The sequence below is a fragment of the Canis aureus genome, chromosome 29 (genome assembly GCF_053574225.1).
Source record: "Canis aureus isolate CA01 chromosome 29, VMU_Caureus_v.1.0, whole genome shotgun sequence".
In the NCBI taxonomy this organism is placed as follows: Eukaryota; Metazoa; Chordata; class Mammalia; order Carnivora; family Canidae; genus Canis; species Canis aureus.
Window position 1 is genome coordinate 3,635,382 of NC_135639.1, and position 7,359 is coordinate 3,642,740.

The window sequence follows — 7,359 nt, forward strand, 5'->3', positions numbered from 1 at the left end:
CTCTGGTTGAGAGCGTGGGCCAGCCTTCCTCTGGAACCTGTTTCTAGAACTGCAAGTCTGTAACAGAATTCACTACGGTCCACTCCTGATCCTGTATTTGAATTATCCACAGGAAAATACCAGGCTGGCTTCCCTTCGACTCCTCGTGTGCTCCTGGGCCGCCTTCCAACACGGTGTACACTCAGGAGATGGCAACTGATTTTAATATTAATCAAAGCCAAGCATAATTAGGAAAATAAATCTGCTTCAAAAAATGTCGTGTAATATATTCCGAACTCCAGTGGAAAATACAGATGCGTCCTTGGGATATCAAGTGAAAAGGAAAGACAGCATTGTCACCTACAGAATCATAGCGCCGCGTAGACTGCGCACACCTGCCCTGAAGAAAGAGTCTTCGTCTGGGCACGAGCCCTAACTCAATACTCTGTGCAGACGTAAGTACAATAGTTTACTCCCGGTGTTTGTGTCCACACAGACATTTATAATCAACGTGAATGTTAAGAATAGAGTTTTACAAAAGCGAACAAGAACGCTGGCCATCAGTTACCGCAACCTTGACAACTGGAGCGACTACGTGGTAGAGAAGACAGTTGCAGCAGATGTCTCACGGTGACAGTTTTCTGTGCCAAACCGGCAATGGCCATCTAGTTAAAAGGTAATGAAAGGAGAGTCCTCTTTCCATCCACATGCTAATTTGACATTGAAATCAGCGTGTTTCCTGGGAACGCGTGTCGATGCTCCTGCAAACACGGAACGTTGCCTTCTAAGAGAATCTGAGCCAGGTGCCTTAGCGAGAAATGGCTTCTTGACAGAATGTTCCAGCCAATCTCATCAATGACGCTATGATATCTTTAACACACCGATTTTTTCAAGAAGCTGTTTCTTACTGAAGACGTACCGATTGTTAACTTTTCCTTGTACTTGGGATTCTGCAGATGATTTTAATTATGGTAACATCGGGAAATTAATTCTCTCCCGTCCCTGCGCCAGAATAACTCTCCTATTGGGTAGACCCTGCCACTTCCCTTAATGATTTTTGACGTCACCCTGATAATTATTATCTTTCCCGACATTAAAGAACAAAACCAGTTTCTGCAAAAAGCAAAGAGTGACACGATTGTAAACAGAGATAGTGCGTGCATTATTGTGCTCGAAACTGCTAGAGGAGTCAGATCAAGAAGGAAAATGTTTGAGTCATTTGTGGAGGAAAAAAGGTTTAATTATCAAGATTTCTAAAAGAGATGATGATGTGCTCAGTATGGCACCTAAAAGACGGAGATTGATTTCTTTCTGAAGCAGATATCCAGAACTAAACATCAGGAGCAATTAAAAATGGTGGTCTTTTGTAAATTACTCCCAGAAGAAATCTTGGAAATCTTTCATTTTAGTCATTTCGGTCCAGTGAACCATAAAGCCATTATGAAGGAACAAAAATACTAGGGAGAAAATTGAAATACAACAGTAATTAACAATATGAATATATCAAAATAAAAATGAATTGGAAAGATAATGGTCATCACATATGCAACATAAAATGAAAACATTAAAATCTTCCCCAAATCAAATCTAAAGCTAAAAGACACTCAAGGCAAACATAGATCAAACCGGGCGCTGTTTTCCAAGATTGAAACTGAAGGACTATTTATAGCATCTCTCAAAATGCACAATGAAGGTGTCTTCAAAGGTTTGTTTTCCTTATTTTCCAAATCGACTCCTAGTTTTCCTAGAGCCTTCTAACGCGCGCCGTGTGGTTCGTTTTCTATTTACTTTAGAATCATAGTTAATAACCCCCATCTTAGATTTTCACTTTTACTTCCATATGCTAAATGCCAACAAAGAATAATAGAGGAAAAGCATGGGGAATGTGCTGCTATCACAAACACAGATTTCCCTGTGGGTTCTCTAATACTTTACAGACAAATGTTAAAGATTTATTGCACATGAACATCAAACATGGTTTTACTACAGTTCTCATTTGGATCAAATTGACACATTTTACATTCATTTTAGCCTAATGAGATTCTTTCACTACACATTATATTCTGAGTGACCCCGTACATTAAATTTGTGGCATGGAACAAACCCATTGATATAACAAAGCCCCATTCTTACTGGTTTCTTAATTTACAAAAGAGAGAAAACAGTTTAGCAAAATCATAAATCTTGAACAAATGAATGTATTAATCGGCACTCAACAGAGAATACAAATACTATGTAGATAGGTTGTGTTATGCATGAGGTTCATTTGCAGCCTTGATAGCTAAACTCTTCTAGACTTGGATTATAATCTGAATATTCAACAGTTCGGGCATATTTCATAATTTAAATCGAGGGACTTAGTAAAGACAAGTTACAATCTTAACAAGGTTGGGAAATTAGATTTGCAATTCATTTTTAAATCATCGCTAACGGGCTGCTGTGATTCAATATTTACCTTGGTGCACAATTACTTATTTTTTAAAAAATCAGCGCTCTGAAATAGTCCCGGGTCCTCATCCTGACGGTAAGGACTTCGAGGGAAGTGTGCGCAGCGGTGGCAGCGGCGGCGGCGGCGGTGGCAGTTGTAGTGCATTTCCTCCGAGAGGGAGGAGGTGACCTTGAAAAGAGGTGAAAGGAAACTAGAAAATGTTAATTAAAATTATTAGCGCTGTTTGAGGTGCTTATCTTGTTTACTGCGAAGGTGTTGTTCCCTTCTGCGTAATTAGGGGTAATTTTACTTACTTTCAAGTCTGTAATTTTAAATATCACAAAGTTTTATCTTCCGGCGTGAAGTAATTCATTATTGGTTTGTATGTAACTGCTTGATGTTTTAATCAATATATGCAACTTCCAACAAGTCGGTGATAATTTATCTAGAGGTTTCAGATACCTTTTGGAGTGGCAGATTGCACATGGCACACCAATGGAAGTCTTTTTGTTGTTGTTAGAATTTCAACGGCGTTCTTAGGTTTTTGATGTGGGGAGGGATTTTTACTTGATCTGTCTTTTTGTATTTCTTTAAATCCAAGCTTTTACAGGCCAGTAAGATTGGCAAAATGAACTTCTCTGAATCTGCTCTATCTGGAAACAAAAACCCTCCTGTCACTTAATCCAAGAAACACACACACACACACACATAATATTTCTACACCCTATAAGAAATAAACATCGTACAAGTTACTGATGTATTTTAATCCAGGTGGTCTATCTAGCTGTTGTTTCCAATGTGCAGATGCAGCCAAATTTCGTATTAAAATTAATTATTGAAGGTCTCAATGTTCAGGAAGTGCCCAGATGACATGACATAATGGAGACTTTTATGCATAATTATGATACTTGAGGAATAAATCTTTCTGAATTTTTCTGCAAAATCTTCCATTTTTGAGAAGTTTTTTTTTTATCATTGGAAAGTAGAGAAATGTCTATGCTTGATTTTTTTTTTTCATTTATAGTAAATTGTGATTTTTTTTCCCTCTTAGGTGAGCTGACAAAATGAAGGTTACTAATTTTGTGAAATAGAGATTTGGTTAAGACATAATATTTCAACACAACTTCCATTAAATTGGGACTAAGAAAGTGTTCGGTATTAATATCAAAGGGCACCTTCAATTGATGATTATTTTTTAGCTCAGTGATCTGCCTGAAGAGTTGAATGGAAACCATCCTTAGAGATGCCAAGTGGCGTTTCAAAGATGTATAATAACCTGTGTTCCTGAGAATGTCATTCCACTTCTTTGTAGAAGAGCATGATAGTGAAATTCAAGATAGAATATTCTCGAACAGGTTACAGTATAATATTCACCATTTCTACAGGGAATCAAGCGATTACTTCTCCAGGATAAACAAGAACCAAAACGAGTTCATGCCCTCAACCGGAGCCTGGTTTTTGGGATGATTCCCCAAGGATGCTGAATTGGTTCCCCTGTGGCTCAACAGAGTTAACGACCCTCTGAGAGAACTTCCTGAACTTCACAAAAACACTGTCCTAGATTAAGATCCTCCACACGGTGTTCCCATCCCACTTGCTCAGTAATTAGCAGGCTCTGAACAACCCCATCAGCACTACTGGAGGAGCCTTTTGCAAAGTGCTAAGGAAGCAACCCCAGTTATTTAACTAAGGGTAGGCAAGAAGCCTAGCAGTGGGGACAGGGAGGCTCCATGTGTCTCCAGGAGGGGCCTTTGCTCTGCCTTCCTGAGCTCTCCCTCCTCCCAGTTGGCCTCCTCGAAGCTGCTGTTCCTGAGTGTCTCTCATGCTCAGCCACAGTGGCTTCCTGCCTGGACCCCAGCTGCTGTCACCCTGCCCCTACTGTCCACCTCCCCAGTGGCGGCAGAGATCCAGGCCTTGCCATGTCAGTGCTTAAAGCAAGCCATGGCCCATCCTACCTGGAGTAAAATCAAACACCCACCAGCCCACCCTTCCCATCTTGCACTCCTGACAGCCCCTTCTTACTTGTCTTCTTCTTATTCTTCAAAAAGTCAAGCTGTCCCTACTGCCCCTGTCCCCTGTCCCACAGAGCACCAGACTATTGCTAGACATCCAGGCCCAAAGAGGGGGTCCTCGCACAATCTGAGCAGTGCCCCGGCAACTGGCCTACAGCTTATTCCTGGCTTCGTGGCCATCTCCACACTCAGGTCCCAGGGACACTTTGTTGATGCACTTCCTCAGTCACTGTGTGCTTCCGGGCTTTCCCCACCCACCCAACGCTCCCTGAGGAAGCCTGGCCTTTCATGTTCTCCACTCCATCCCTGACACCTGAAAAGGCATATAGGAAGGAAGAACTGAATGCTTGCAGGACGTGATGCCACGGTTCATCATAGGTGAGGCATTTTCACACGCCTCCCAGCCTGGGCGGTGGAGCTGGAGTCCTGGCCAGCTCAGGCTTCACCTTTTGAAGAAATCACCTTCCATCCCACTTCCCAAGTCCATTCCCCGATCTGCCTGTGAGGGCCCTCAAGGCCAATGCCATCTCCCCCTCAGCATTCCTCAGTAGTCTCACCCGAAGACATTGGGGGCGCCATTGCCAAGCCTCAGCATCTCGGTTCCCTGCATCTGAAATGGCCACGTTGCATAGGGCCAGCACTCGGCCTACTGCTGGGCGAGCCCTCTGTGGGACTCCTCCCACAGTAAGAATCAGGGTGTGCTACACAGAACCCAGGCCGACAGCTCTCCGTGGGGTAGATGAGGGCAACACTAGGGGAAGGGCTTTGAATGATTTTTGCAGGAGTGGGAAAAGCTTGCTTGGTGCCATCGATGAGGTGGTTGTCCTGTCTTCACAGACTGGTGGTTGCCAAGGCTCAGTCCCAGCCCTGACCCAGGCTGTGCTCTAGGCCCAGTGAGGTCACGCCAACCACCATGTCTTCCTGCAGGCTTGTCCGTTGACCACGTAACTCCAGCTGCAGCTCTGTGGGATGTTGCAGCTCCTTCTCCAACATGAGGAGCCACCTCTCACTCGCCTCTGAATGAATGCTGCGCTGCTGTGCCAGGGGGAGTCAGGTTCTAATTCCAGCTACCCTTTCTGGCTACGGTTAGCCCCCTCCCCCTACCAAATGTTGTCCTCGGGAAAATGTTCACTGTAAGGGAACTTTTGAAAAACCAATGATTGCGTTTGGTGAGTAAAGTGACCACTTGGAGAATAGGAATTCTGAAGTTCTGAAGTTCTGAATAGGAATTCTGACTCTAGCTTCCATGAGTCACAATCATATTGAGAATAACTGAGAAGGATGGGAGCAATCATCGTCACAAGAGCCCTGAGAACTTAACTCTGTTTCATAGACAAGCACTCGGGCTTCGGGAGGTCAAGGGACTCGGTCACGGCCACATGCTGGGAGGGTCCGAGCTGGGACCCGAAGCCACATCTGTGTGACTCCTTCTTCCCGCCCTTCCGCCGAGCACCATCTTGTCAGCCGTCTTGTCATTTTAAGGCACATCAGGCAATATTGAAGGAAATGTTCTTTTTTTCAAAACCACTGAGGTTCTGGGAGCACTTTTTCTTTTTCTAGTTTTCTAAACCTTCTGTAGATTGAACACTTGTTAAGGTGATGGCAGTGGATCGGACACAAGAAAGGCTGGTTAGCTTAAAACCAAGTTCATTTTTGAATCCGCGGTATGTTTGCTCAAAGCCAAAGGCCAAGGGGATTTATAGGGTTGTTGGAAGTATTTTCCCTGAGGACTTAAAAAATATTCTGCAAGAGCTGGTTTTTAATAAACTCTGAGATTGATTTGCTTCCAACGTGCCCCCTGTTTATCTTATTGGTTCACTGCTAATGGTCCCACAGGACTCGAGGAAGGTTGGAGAAGAGTGGGTGGTGGAGGAGACAGAGGGGAGTTTCAGAGGAAGACAGCCACGACCCGGGCCTCATGCCATGAAGACCATTTGGAGGAGTAATACTTTCTGACCCAGCTTTGATCAACTTCCCCTTCCCTCGCCCCCACCCTCGCGGCTGCCGCCAATCGCCACCACTATATTCTTCAAGAACTGAACAGAAGCATCTTTTTCCGCCAAGAAAACTGGCTTTCTGCTTGTACCCAGTGGTGAACTCTGTCAGCGGGAAATTTCAAGAGTGATGGTGGCCTTCTAGATGACCGCCTTCCATCCAGGGGCCATCACTCAGTGGATGGCTCAGAGGCATCTTTGTGTGCGAAGAACAAGGCCCTTGGAAGGAGATGAGAAAGAATTGTGAACATTTAGCTGGAAAGGAGCCTTGGCATTAGCCATGGACAGCCTTCTTACTCTTCAGATGGAAACCAGAGTAGGGACTTATCCAGGGTCATAGGCCAAGATTCTGTTCCCTTTACAAATAGACACTGATTCTATTCCTAGGGCGTCTTATCCCCACCCCTCCCAGTTTTGAACACCCTATGTTCCAGTGGTGCCCTGCACGTAGGCCAGCCTGGCTTCTCCATGGAGCACTGGGTTCTTAGATCTCCCTGCCAGCCCAGTCTGTCCCCAGGAGAAGTCTTGACTCTCATTTCCCTCCCGACAAAACATTTCTCCTCTCTCACTCTCCCCCACTTAGTATATGAACCACCTTTATTCTGTTGTGCAGGCCTAAAACTCAGAAGGCTTCTTGGTTTTGTGGCTACAGTCCTATTGTAAGAGCTGGTCCCACGCCACCTCTGCACACACTGTGATCTGTGTCACCATCCCCCTGATTCAAACCACCCCATTCTCTCCAGGACTTCCAGAGGAGCCTCTGGGACATTCTCTCCTTCCCTTCTTTCCCCCCGACTATCCACCTTGCATACATCCTGCATTTCAGAATGACCTTTCCCAGCATTATGCATATCACAGAAGCTCCTGCCTTGCACCCCCCCTGGACCCCCTATGGCTTCCCAATGAAGTTGGGTAGTACTGTTAGCATCATGGACTCCTACCCAAC

General features: G+C 44.7%; 1 long non-coding RNA gene across 3 annotated transcripts; it reads right to left on the reverse strand.

The window, feature by feature from the left end:
• Window positions 1-433: 433 nt before the first annotated feature.
• On the reverse strand, window positions 434-5,632 carry LOC144300935 (uncharacterized). 3 transcript variants are annotated; one of them, XR_013367678.1, is made up of 4 exons: window positions 4,977-5,632; window positions 2,722-3,060; window positions 2,435-2,596; window positions 436-1,436 (listed from the first exon to the last, which is right to left on the reverse strand). It is a non-coding gene; the product is annotated as an uncharacterized LOC144300935 (long non-coding RNA). The 3 variants fall into 3 exon arrangements; XR_013367677.1 differs by having other exon boundaries at window positions 434-1,436; window positions 2,435-2,618; window positions 2,722-5,632; XR_013367675.1 differs by having other exon boundaries at window positions 435-1,436; window positions 2,722-5,632.
• Between the last annotated feature and the right edge of the window lie 1,727 nt (window positions 5,633-7,359).